At 46.2% G+C, this 13982-nt stretch overlaps 1 long non-coding RNA gene across 1 annotated transcript in view; it reads left to right on the forward strand.

Moving 5' to 3' along the window:
- LOC140391575 (uncharacterized) overlaps positions 1–13235 on the forward strand; it is a 35815-nt gene extending 22580 nt beyond the window's left edge. Inside the window, exons 3-4 of the long non-coding RNA XR_011935112.1 lie at positions 1268–1344; positions 12070–13235. This is a non-coding gene — a long non-coding RNA (uncharacterized lncRNA). The remainder of the gene's footprint in view (positions 1–1267; positions 1345–12069) is intronic.
- The last annotated feature ends 747 nt before the right edge of the window (positions 13236–13982 follow it).

Below are 13982 nucleotides of genomic sequence, written 5' to 3' on the forward strand. Positions count from 1 at the left end.
CGTAGGAAACTGCAATGGTGTGCAGGCCTTAGGAGAAATTGCTGGAAAATCTCAGCAGGTCTGGCAGCATCTGTAGGAAGAGAAAAGAGCTAACGTTTTGAGTCCAATGACTCTTTGTCAAAGCTGTTACTGCATTTTCTCTTTCGTTTCAGATTCCAGCATCTGCAGTAATTTGCTTTTATAGAGTGCAGACCTATCTGTGATTTTTAATGGAATATAGTAAATAAAAATTTCAGAAGGCAAAGCATAAAGCAACATGGGGATGGAAGGTGCCATGTGCAAAAAAAAAAATCCTTTAAGCTTTGACGTTTGAGTTCAAATCTAGCCCAGATTAATAGAAATAAAGTCTCCTTTCAATTTGCTTTGCATGTTTTATTAGAAATATCTGACCAATCACACTGTCGGGAATCTATTTCAAGTACATTATGCAAATTGAAGCAGAAAATTGAAGTCAGTTTAAAAATGAAAAATGCCATACACTTACCAACAGTGAACTTCATTGTAATCACCAAGCAATTGATTGCTATGCTACCTCAATGTTGAGTGTCTTCAACAAAAAAGCTGACAGATAGACCAGCAATGACATATTTTCAATGCTGAATAATCTTCAAACCTCCCAGCGTCTGCAAACATTCTACCCACTTACTGTTCCAATCCCATGGATACCATAAGCAATGAACATTAATAACAGAAACTGAGTTTTTTTTTGAATACTTTAAAGCACAGGTAATACATGACATGGAATAAATATGGTCACGATCCCCATGGAGACCTATAACTTTTAGAAAGAAATTCAAACTTCAAGTGTGTCGCTGGAAGGATGACATGACAACATTTCAAATTTAAAACTTTTACTGTACCAAGTAATAAGAAGCAACACTGACTAAACATTCCAGTGGTTCCACACCCTCTTATAATCATATTTTCCCTCTCTTTAGTTCTGAAAAAGGATCATATGGACACAAAATGTTAACTCTGTTTTCTCTCCCTATGGTTGCGGCCAGCCTGATAAGTTTTTCCAGCTTTATCTGTTTTTGTTTCAAATTCCAGCAGTATTTTGCTATTGTATGCTATCGTTGACTAGACACTGTGCACATAAACTCAACTTTAAACTACACAATATAACTTTTCTCTTTTACTTTTTACACACCCAAAATCTCTCTTCACAATTATATTTTACACCACCCCGAAGGTAGACATTCAATTCTCCCACAATCAGTCAAGAGTGATTATTCATTCAAAGTATTGCATTATTTTCCTTTCCCAGCCTGGTATCTACTAAACACAGGACTATCTTTGATGGTGATGGTTTCCTCTGGAGTTTCTCTATCAATATCAAGCTAGGTAAATCTTCCAGACTCATTTTAAATCCTGATGTGGAGATGCCGGCATTGGACTAGGCTGGGCACAGTAAGAAGTCTTACAATACCAGTTTTTTTTTTGCTTTTGGAGCGTAGTTCCTTCATCAGGTGAGTAAAGAGGTAGGTTATACAAACACAGCACATAAAGACATTTTAAATCCTGTTATGGATGGAGAGAGATCTGGGGAAGAGAGCTGTCAATCAAGCTATGTCTTCCCTTGGCACAGCTGTATGAACACATGAATGAATGTATGGGCTTTCAATGAAGCCTCATTATGCATTCTTGGATGTTTGGTTGACAGCTTTTGCTCTCTGATCTCTTCTATCAATTGCACAATGTTTGTTTACAGGAGGTAAAGACTATTAAAATGCTTTCAGTCTCAGCTATTGATAATTTAAAGGGTCTGGATGATTGACACCTTTAGAGCTATATGACTGGAGTTATTTTTCAGAAGGTAGGGCATTATGAATCAGTAACTTTTCTTTTAAAGTTTCTTCACACATCCTATTGTTACCATAGGGTTAATTGGTTCTGTACAGACTGTACAGTGGTTGACTGAGCATGGAAGTGCCAAGAGCTGGCATGGAGGGTGTGAGGAACCATGAGGAATGGCTTGAGATGAATGAATTGGCTTGGATGCGGCAAGGAGAAAGTGTGGGGATGAGGGTCTGTGAGGTATGAGGGCTAAAGGGCCAATTTTATTTTTGGCTGTCATTATTAGAACTGGGATAAAGCCCCAGAGGACCAAGGTTGGCCGTGAATCTTTAATCTTTATTATTGTCACAAGTACCCTTACATTAACACCGCAATGAAGTTACTGTGAAAAGCCCCTCGTCGACACATTCCGGCACCTGTTCGGGTACAGAGGGAGAATTCAGAATGTCCAATTCACCTAACAAGCACGTCTTTCGGGACATGTGGGAGGAAACCAGGGCACCCGGAGGAAACCCATGCAGACACAGGGAGAACATGCAGACTCCACACAGGCAGTGACCCAAGCGAAAATCGAAACTGGAACCCTGGCGCTGTGCAGCAACAGTGCTACCCACTGTGCTATCAACCAGTCTTGACACTTGGCAGCCCCTTTCGCTGTCTCTAAACTCTTTCATGGGGTAGTGTGCCTAACTCCAGTTTGCACCTGTGCTCCTCTCTCCACCGCACCCCACCAGAATAAAAATCTCGGGCGGGATATTCTAGCCATTCATGCTGGCAGCATCTTACGGCCTTGCCGATGGCGTATCCCTGATGTGGGTTTGATGGAAGCATACATAGAAAATAGAAGCAGGAGAAGGCCATTTGGCTCTTCGAGCCTGCTCCACCCATCATTATGATCATGGCTGATCATCGAGTTAGTACTCTCAATCCGCCTTCCCCCCATATCCCTTGATCCCTTCAGCCCCAAGAGCTATGTCTAATCCCTTCTTGAAATTACAAAATGTTTTGGCCTCAACTACATTTTGTGATCGTAAATTCCACAGATTCACCACTCCCTGGGTAAAGACATTTCTCCTCACCTCAATCCTAAAAGGTTTACCACTTCTCCTCAAACTATGACCCTTAGTTCTGGACTCCCCCACCATCGGGAACATGCTTTCTGAATCTACCCTGTCTAATCCTGTTAGAATTTTAAAAGTTTCTATGAGATACCCTCTCACTCTTCTAAACTCCAGTGAATATAATTCGAACCGATTTAGTTTCTGCTCATATGACAGTCCCGCCATCCCAGGAATCAGTCTGCTAAGCCTTTCCTGCACTCCCTCAATAACAAGAACACCTTGACTCAGATAAGGACACCAAAACTGTGCACAATACTCCAGGTGTGGCCTCACACTATACAATTGCAGCGAAACACCTCTATTCCAGCAATACAGTAGCACAAGTGCCTAACACTGTAGCTTCACAGCACCAGGGTCCCAAATTCGATTCCCCGCTGGGTCACTGTCTGTGCGGAGTCTGTACATTTTCCCCATGTCTGTGTGGGTTTCCTCCGGGTGCTCTAGTTTCCTCCCACAGTCCAAAGACATGCAGATTAGGTGGATTGGCCATGCTAAATTGCCCTTAGTTTCCAAAAAGGTTAGATGGGGTTATTGAGTTATGGGAATAGGGTGGAAGTGCGGGCTTAAGTGTGTCGGTGCAGACTCGATGGGCCGAATGGCCTCCTTCTGCACTGTATGTTCTATGTTCCTATACTCATAAGAACATAACATAAGAACTAGGAGCAGGAGTAGGCCATCTGGCCCCTCGAGCCTGCTCCACCATTCAATGAGATCATGGCTGATCTTTTGTGGACTCAGCTCCACTTTCCGGCCCGAAAACCATAACCCTTAATCCCTTTATTCTTCAAAAAACTATCTGTCAAAAAACTACTCAAATCCTCTTTGTCTTCTTTACTGCCTGATGTACCTGCGCGCTTACTTTCAGTGACTGATGCACCAAGGTCTCACTGAGTATCCACCTCTTTCAATTTACGTCCATTCAAATAATAATCTACCTTCCTATTCTTGCTACCAAAACGGATATCCTTGCATTTATCCACATTATACTGCATCTGACATGCATATGTCCACGCACTCAGCCTGTCCAAAGCCCGTTGAAGCATCTCTGCATCCTCCTCACAGCTCACCCTCCCACCCAACTTTGTATTATCTGCAAATTTGGAAATACTACATTTAGTTCCCTCATCCAAGTCATTAATATATACTATGAACAGTTGAGGTCCTGGACATATCCCTGCGGTACCCCACTAGTCATTGCCTGCCAATCGGAAAAAGACCCAGTTACTCCAACTTTTTGCTTCCTGTCTGCTAGCCAGCTTTCTATCCACCTCAAGACATTACCCGCAATCGCGTATGCTTTAACTTTACATAGTAATCTACTATGCGAGACCTTGTTGAGAGCCTTCTGAAAGTCTAAATAAACCACATCTACCGCGTCTCCCTGGTTAACTTTACTCGCTACATCTTAAAATAATTCCAATAGATTTGTCAAAAGAATGATTCCTCTTTCATAAATCCATGCTGACTTTGTCTGATTATACCATTGCTTTCGAAATGCTCTGCTGTGAAATCCTTCATAATGGACTCCGGCAACTTCTACTGATGTTTGGCTCACTGGTCTATAGTTCCCTGTTTTCTCTCTACCTCCCTTTTTGAATACCCCTGCTATTTTCTGCAGTGCCGTTATCTGATTCTGGCCCTTGGTGTCTCTGCCTATCACTTATCCAATCTCTTTGCTGTTGTCATCTCTTGTTCTTGCTTCCCCCTGCTCTGAATCCGTGCATAGGTTCACTTCTCCCCATGGCGGGGAGGGGTGCATTCAACTGGAAAGTCCAATGGCAATGGCGAGACCAGAAGATCCCGCCATGGGCCACGGGCAAACTCCCCTTCTTTGCTCGCTGCAGAACACGCTGTGGAGGGGGAGGAAAATCCCATCCAATATCTTTGATGGTACTTTCTACAGATTCCCAAATAGCAGTTCCACAGTGCAAAGTACAAATAGCAAATATCTGAGGCTCGTAAGAAATGAACAACAATAATCATGGGTGATTTTAATATGCATGTAGACTGAATTAATCAAATTTGCAAGGGTAGCCTTGAGGGAGAGTTCAGCAAATGTATGGGAGATTGTTTCTTGGAGCAATATGTTGTGGAGCAGGTTATTCTGGATTTGGTAATTGTAATGAGGAGGGATTACCGAATGACTTCATGGTTAAGGATGATGTAGAGAAGAGTGATCATAGCATGATAGATTTAAAATTCTGTTTGAGGGCGAGAAACTGGAGTCCCACATGAGCATTCTGGAGTTAAACAAAGGTTTATCGGCGCAAGGACAGATTTGGCCCCAGTGGACTGGGCATAAAGGCTAAAATTTATGACAGTTGATGAGTAGTAGCAGTTGTTTAAGGAGATATTCATTTCTTCCAAACTAAAATAGACTCCAGAGAGGAAGAAAGATTGCAAGAGGGGCGGAAAACATCCATGGCTGGACAAGGATTAAAGATAACATAAAGACATAAACTAAGGCATACCATCTTGCAAAGGCCAGTGACAGGCTGGAAGATTAGGAAATAGTTAAAGATCAATAAAGGGATACTAAAAAAGTAATAAAAAGAGCAAATGTAAATTATGAAAGAAAACAGGTGGTAAATATAAAAAAGATAGCAAAAGCTTCTGTACATAAAAAGGAAGAGAGTAGCTAAAATGAATGTTGGTCCCATGGAGGATGAGACCAGGAAGTTAATAGTGGGGAACACAGAAATGACAGAGACACGAAATCAATATTCACGGTGGAGGACATTAGTGCCATCCTCATAATAACAGGTAATTCAGAGATAATAGAAGGGGAGGAACTTAGAACAATCACCATCAATAGAGAGAAAGTACTGAACAAACTATTGGGATTGAAGGCAAATATGTACCCAGGGCCTGATGGCCTGCATCCTAGAGTCTTAAAGGAAAAGGCAGTGGAGATAGTAGATCCATTGGTCATAATATTCCAAAATTATCTGGATGCAGAGAAGTTTCCCGTGGACCGGGAAAATGCAAATGTAATGCTATTCAAATCGGGAGGGAGGCAGAAAGTCAGAAACTATGGACCAGTTAGGTTAACATCTGTCACTGGGAAATTGTTAGAATCCATTATTCAGGAAGTAATGACAGGACATTTAGAAAGTCAAAACGCTACCCATCAGAGTCAGCATGGATTTATGAAGGGTAAATCGTATTTGAGTAATTTTCTAGAGTTCTTCAAAGATGTACCAAGCCAAGTGAATAATGGGGATCCTGTGGCTGTAGTATATCTGGACTTCCAGAAGGCATTTGGTAAGGTGCCGCACAAAAGGTTAATACACAAGGTAAGATCACAGAGGATTAGGGGTAATTTTTAGCTTGGATAGAAGACTGGCTGATCGACAGAAGGCTGAGAGTCAGATAAATGGACCTTTTCTTGTTGGTAAAATGTAACTAGCGGTGTGCCGCACAGTTTGGTCCTCGGGCCCCAACTATTTACAATATATTAATGACTTGGATGTAGGGATAGAAGGTACTGTGGCCAAATTTGCAGATGACACCGAAATAGATGGGTAATAAGTTGCAATTAGGCCATAATAAATTTACAAATGGATACAGTCAAGTAAAGTCGCCATAATCCATAGGCTGCTTTCCCCTTTGGGGAGAGCTGACTGGTGGTGATTTAAACTGAGGATCACCACACCTCAGGTGAGGGGCAAGGTTGAGAAAATGGGGCGTTCATGTTTACCTTTGGGAATTGAACCCATGCTATTGGCCTTGCTCTGCATCACAAACCAGCTATCAAGCCAACTGAGCTAAACTGGACCCCAAATGGTATAGATAGGTGAGGTGAATGAACAAAAGTTTACCCTGCCCATATGGGATGCACAAGCATATAAACCTCCTGTCAGAACCCCCCAGTGATATAGAGAATAAGGGGTGGAGAACCAGCTGGGAAGCCAAAGGCGACTTTGATTTGGTAAAGGCATAGGCCGGTGCAAGACCTGTTCTTGAGAATGGAGGGTACCTGAGCTGTGAGTGAGTGGTAGCCACTGGAAAAGATGTGGGACTTACCTGTGTTTGAATCCCGACCCTGGGTCACTGTCCGTCTGGAGTTTGCACATTTTCCCCGTGTCTGCATGGGTTTCACCCCCACAACCCAAAGATGTGCAGGTTAGGTGGACTGGTCACGCTAAATTGCCCCTTAATCGGAAAAACAAATAATTGGGTACTCTAAAAAAAAATTTAAATCTTGGCGCCATGTGGCAGTGGGGTTTCCCTGCAACCCTCAATTTTTATAAAACTAGACCGTCCCAGGGCTCCATGGGTGCCTTGTCTGCCATTTTGCAGGCATCTGCCCATAAGTGAATGCGTGAGCTCATGGATACGCTCGATGAAAGCGCTTTGGACTTTATTCGTTTCGACCTGCACCGGAACCAGGAAGACAAGAGGGCTATGGGCCTCGAACCATAGCTAGTCTGCCACAGGTGCAGGGTGTGATCAACTGCAACTATGTCACTCTTTGAGCCCCTGTGGCATCATAAACAGGAAGGGGCTCCACTCCTTCAATGTGCAGCTGGTGTGTAACAATCAGATTCAATTTATGCACGTGTGTGCACAGTTACCAGGGAGTGTGCATAATAGTTGCATCCTCAGGTAATTGCAAATCCCTGACGTATTGGAAGGTCACGCCAGGCTGTAGGGATGGCTTGTAGGGTGATGGGATGCCTCATGGGGTATTGGCTGATGATGTCAGTGCAGAGGCTTGAAACCGTAGCCGAGGCTTACAGAGCCACGCGGCCAGTGATAGACAGGTGCATTGGCCTCCTTCTGCTGCCTCGGCAGGTCTGGTGGGGCCTTCCAATACAGCCCGCGAGGGACTCCTGCCTAGTTGTGGTCTGATGACCCTCCATTATTTATTCTGCAGAGGGCCGACGACCTTCATGAAAATGACCTCAAGGGGCGGCATGTGTCCTCAGATAAGGAGGACATTCAGGAGTGATTGAGGAAGAGACCGCTGAGGATCTGTAGGATGATGGTCGGGGAGGAGGAAGAGAGAGATGGTGTGCATGGGCAGGAGGGCTAGGGATGCCTTCATCGCCTCCTGCTTCATGGAATAGGACCAACATATTGTCCGACAGCACTACACACTCCCCTCCTCCAGGATGTCATGGCCCTCTGCGACCAGCGGATGAAGGTTGCAGATCTCTTAATCAACAGGGTGCTGGGGCCGAGGAGTCTTTCAGTGTTTGCTGCCCGATCAACGCAGGAGGGTGATGACGACCCACAGTGAGGAATGGTCTGTGATGCTCCTCCTCAGTTGTTTATGTCTGCCTCCTGTCTGTTTGCTGCCAGAACGTTGACTCCCAGGCTCACATTTGAGTGAGGTTCCGCCCTGGATTCCCTTGTCCCTTTCCTCTCGAGGGGGATTCAGGACGAGAGTCTAGGGTTCATTGAATTATGCCTGAGTTTTATCATTGAAACATTTGCACTGAAGGGGTCTAACCATCTGCCGGGCATGAAGGGCCAGTGAGAACAACCGTGCCCCGATGGGGAGAAGCGCTAAGCTACTGGGAGGATGGTGAAAGAATGTGAGGCCTTAAGGTGGTGAAGAACTTGAGTGATTTGTGTAGATTTTACTTCTGAGAAAAAAAACCTAGTCCAACTGCCTAACTTCACCCATTCCAATGCCATGCCCCCACATTTTCTTTGATTTCCATAACCTCCCACTACATCTAGGATACATATCAGAGTTGGAGGCGGCCTGATGCCTTCTACGTCCATTTGCTTGAGGTGCCCTTGGCGGGCGTCCTCTGGAGGGCTGGGACATTGAGGGTTCTGCCCTACATTCACGTGACACTGATGTTGTTGTGTCAGTCATTTCAGCCCTCTGTGCCTGGGTAGCGCAGGTCTCAGGAAAGGGGAAGGGGTTCAGATTGGCTGGTTAGTCCCAGGTTCTCCTGGGTGAAAGGCCCCGGTGTGTTCCCCAGCGGATCCTCCTCCCTCCGGGTGCTCATGGGCCCCCAAATTACTCCATGTTACGGAGGAGCAGTTGGAGTGAGCTCTAGAAGCATCGACAGCATCTGGCGTTTCCAGTCCTGGAGACCTGCCATCGTCTGAACCATAGATTGAAGCCTTCAGCCATGATCCTCGGACTGAGCAATGTTTTAGAGTTCTCCAGTCATGTATCTAACCTCTTGTCCCAGGATGTCCACAGTGGACGCCACCCTTGCGATGTTGGTCTGGGAGCCACGCATTGCCATCATTACCTCATGCAACAAAGGCTTTGGGAGTCGCAGTCGCAGGAGGTTCATTGACAACCTCTCCTGGTATTCCCGGCTCTGCCTTTGCATCTCAAGAAGTTAAGGAACAAAGGCAAGGCTGGGGCACAGCTGAGTTCTGATTTCCATCAGATCTTCAACTACCTGATGCCTGGGGTGTTCCTGCCTCCACTTGATGTGCATCAGAAGCTGTGTGGTGCTCACCAGATAGTGAACCAGAAGCCTTTCTGCTACGGTCACCCCCCCCGAGGTGTGTGCCTCTGCGATGATGGATGGTGTGGGTGACAACCGTGATGCCTCATCCATGTTCTCCCCGAGATCTCCAAGGTGGTGTCGAAGGAAGGGTGGTGCGACACTGCTGGTAGATGGACCAGGTTCCTGCAAGAAAAGGGAAAATATTTTAGTACATGGCCTGGTCAAAGGGATCCGACTACACAGAACTCACTTGGGACTAGTTAGTGAGACTAGGCAGTCGTTCCTCACTTTGCTCTCGCAGGCCCATCTTGCTTGCAGCAGAGGCCTGCTCCTGTTCATCCCCTGCGAGCTCCATGGTGCTCTCCTCATACAGTAACAGAATCCTCACCTGGGGCATCCCAACGCATGTCTTCTTTCCTTCGCAACATTTGTGGGCAAGCTTCCCCTGCAGGACCACAAACGGGGATAATGTGAGCTGGATGCCTGGCATGCCAGAGGTCGATGACACATGGCATGTGTGGGCACTGAGCCTAAGCAGGGTTGGGTTCTGATGGGGAATAGCGGGGGGGGGGGGGGGGGGGGGCGTTTCAAGATGCTGGTGGGGGGTTGGGTGCTGGGATCCTGGGAGTTGGTGGCATGAGTGATTGAGATGACATTCCTGGTAGAATGGAGAGAGGAGACAGGGAGTGCTTACGCTGGCTGATCGGAGTCGGTCATTAACTTTATTTCTGCATTGTATAACTGTCCTCTTGGACAAGCTGATGGCATTGATCATTGCTGCCATGTGCTCCAAGTGGGATTCCTCATCTTTCCGGAAGGCCTCATGGCAGTCTGAGGGTATATTACTGCCTCTTCCACGGCATCCAGCAAATGGATGAGGACCCCCTCCATAAATCAAGGAGCTGGTTTCCTAGCTGCCATTCTCTTGATTTCAATGAGAACACGTGCTATGGAGTCTTTTAAATGCAGCACCCCAAGGGTGGACGAATCAGACACTTTGCTCCTCGGGTGTGGCATTATTCACGTGGTGGGGGGGGGAAATAAATTCTTCCATGTACCTGCAAATTGCTGGGGCCAACAGGAACCGTAGCAATTCTATCGCCGAGAATGACACTTTGTTTTGTTCATCGGAAAATTCCATCGCAGTCTCAAAACATAACAATCTTACAAATTCCACATGTGTAATAACCTATATAATACATATATATAGAAGGCGATTCTCCAATATTGGGCCCAAGAGTTCCCGCCGTCATGAACGCCGTCACGTTTCACGATGGCACGAACCGGGCCCGGTTACGTACGATTCTGGACCCCACAGGGGGCCAGCACGGTGCTGGAGCGGTCCATGCCGCTCCAGCCTCCTCTCGCGGCGCCAAATGGGCACCGGACCAACCCACGCATGCGCAGTTGGCCCGCGCCATCCTGTGCATGCGTGGGGAACATCTTTAGCGCGCCGGCCCCAACTCAAGATGGAGTTGGTGTTCAGGGGCCGGTTGCGCCAGAACGTAAGCCCGGGGGGGGAGAGGCCGGCCCACCGATCGGTAGGCCCCGATCGTGGGCCAGACCCCATGAGAGGCTCCCCCCCCCCCCCGGTGAAGGAGCCCCCCCCCCCCCTCTCACAGGCCACCCCCCGACCGTTCCCGCAGAGTTTCCGCCGGCAGAGACCGGGGTGAACGGCGCCGGCGGGACTCTGTCATATCGGAGCGGCCGCTCGGCCCATCCGGGCTGGAGAATCAGCGGCCCCGCCGATTCCAGCGGCCGGTGCCGCGCCAAAGATGCCGCCGCAAATGGCGCCGATTCTCCGCACCTCGGAGAATCAGGCGCCGGCGTCGGGTCATCGTGGCACGTTTGCGGCGATTGTCCGGTCCGGCGCAGGGCTCGGCGAATCGTCCCCATAGTACTCATTATTATTTAATCTATTGACATGCATGACATTCAGATTTTTTAACGTTCTCATAATCGTGATGCCTGCCAGTGGGAGGCGGTCTGCCATTGGTCGAAGGCAGGATCTTCAGGTCCTGCCACTACCAATGGGATTTACTCTGCCATTGTGTAACCCATTACTGGTGTTTGCCAGCAGCTGGACGGAAAGATCTCGCTGGCAAAGCAGCCAGAAAATCCCCCCCCCCCCACCCACCCCCCCAAATGCCAGCAATTAACCATCAAATCTGACAACATGCAACTTCCATTTGTACAATCTTTGAATTTACAATGAATTAAATCCTAGTTTTCACCAAAACTGTGTGTACATACTTCACAATAAATCTTATTTAATGACATTTTATCACACTCCAATATTATCTGAAATTTGTCACACGGTTTGATAATGTTGTGACCAGAAGTACTTCTTTGCCCTTGAATGTTGACATAAATCTGTCAAATTCAAGCGGTCTATCGCTGTCGGAGCACTTATGACCAATTGGATTGAGCTGAATTGACAGGAGCAACAATTCTTTATCTGCAATGTCGGAGAGAAAAATTGGGAGCATATTCTAATTTTCTGTGCATGGAGTCATGGAGAAAATGTTTTATTCCACACACATGCCTCAATCAGGCAATAAGCAGTACTTGGGAACACTCTTCTCAATCCATCTTCCCAGTGAAGGGGATTTTCAAATGCCAGGCAGCCACATTTGAGGAGGGCCACGTGATATCTAAGAGGTAATGCTTAAAGTGTAAAAAAATTACTCTTATATATTTTCTCCATTTTGGGATTGTTCAAGGTGACCAAAGAATGAAATGCAGAGAGGAGCCTTGGGCTGGATCTCCACTTTCAAAACACACAATACAGCTTTTCTCAGTCCATGACATAGAAGGCCGGATTCTCTGTTCCTGAGGCGAAGGGCTGGATTCTCCGATTTTCACGCTATGTCCGGAGGATCGGTGGTGTTTTACGTCAAAAAAGTCGACAGTGCCCCAGCATCGATCCTCCGACTGGTGAGGGGCTAAAAGCTGCGCCATGTAAAACGCCAGGCCTCCACGACAATAATGGCCGGAGAATTGCTGGGTTCGTGGCCACGCATGCGTGGATCTTCAGGGCGATGGTCACCTTTATGGCCACAGGACGCGGGTGTCCTTCCCCATTGCCCTGCGGTGCCAGGTGCGTCATGATCTGGCAGATATGTCGCACTGTCCCCCTTTTCAGCCGGACACTTTGACCAATTTTATTTTCTAAATGTTAATTCTGTGTTTGTAGAGACTCAAAGTATTGATTTTGCTTTTGTTCATAAGCAAGGCATTTTTGTATAGTGATTTCTAGAGTTAGATACTTATTTTGTGAAAGTTCTTCCCTCAAATTATTAACAGATCGTCCAGATATTAATTGATCCTTTGACATATTGTCTCTGAAATCAGCATAATCACAGCCTTGTGGTATTAACTTGAGATTTGTAATAAAATCAGAGATGGGCCCTCCGTTTCTCTGACAAGAGTTACATCTTTCCAGCATCTCACCAGCCTGTTACAGCGTTCATCAAATCTTTTTGAGTATTACTTCTACTTTGGTGTTGTCCTCACCTTCTAAGTAATTAAAGCAGTGAAAGATTTCTCTAGCTTCATGTCCTCCTGTTGAGAGTAGTAGGGCTATTTTTGTTGTATCAGAGGCAGTGCTTAAATCATTAGCTGTGATAAATATTTGGAACAGCTGTTCAAACATTCTCCAGTTATAATTTAAATTACCGGCTGTTTCCAGCTGCCATGGAGTTCCAACAAGTTCCATCAATCAGTTAGTCATCGAGGATCCATTTGAAGTGAAGTCTTCCACAGTCGAATATCTGGTTTAAGTTTTTCTTCTCTTGCTGGTGTCTAGCTAGCTTTCTGAAATCACTTCTGGTACCATATGTTATTCTCTAAGTCTGAATAAAGATTGTAGACTTCCAGTTAACACAAATACTTTATTCAGTGGGTTCATTCTGTTTCCAGAGCTTAACTAGATATAATACAGTCAAGAGGTATGACCAGTGAAGCTAAGGTAAGCTGCCTATGCTGAGCTGTCTCTGTGTGCTGCTGCTCACTAGCCCTGTGCTTCTGAAAGAGGCGGATCCTCCCTTGGGTTGGACCCTTTATACCCATCTCTGATGCTGCCCTCTAGTGATGCTATGGCTGTTACATCTGTGCTGTAGTGCCTGGTGTATGTGCAGATGTATGTACAGATGTCCAGATCACTACATCCCCCCCCCCCACCCTTTTATTTGACATGTTTTCTAGACTGGCCTCAAGAAAACTGTACATAACAAGTGGTGAGAATATGCAAATCTGCACACTGTGAAAATGATAAAAGTAATACAGAAACAATTAACTGTGTTATGAGTCCATCGTGAGAAATGTCCATATTCATCTTGCACGTGAGTCAAAATGTCGTTACAAATCTAGTCGGTCGGGTGCCTTACGGCTTCTGCTGGAGCATCTTAATGGTGGTAGTAGGGATGATGGTTTGATGTCATCAAGAGTACTGTCTGGCGTTGTGTGGCGAGGAGCGTCCTGTGGACAAATAGACTCGGTCAAGTCCAGTGTGGGAAATACTGGAGTTGTAGGTCGAATCTCTAATAGATCCCGGCGGTTATGGTGAAAAAATACTCCCGCTGATGAATTGACAATGTAGGACCGTGGTGGCTCCTGCCTGATCACCTTGGCGAGC

The sequence above is a fragment of the Scyliorhinus torazame genome, chromosome 15, assembly GCF_047496885.1.
Source record: "Scyliorhinus torazame isolate Kashiwa2021f chromosome 15, sScyTor2.1, whole genome shotgun sequence".
Classification (NCBI taxonomy): domain Eukaryota; kingdom Metazoa; phylum Chordata; class Chondrichthyes; order Carcharhiniformes; family Scyliorhinidae; genus Scyliorhinus; species Scyliorhinus torazame.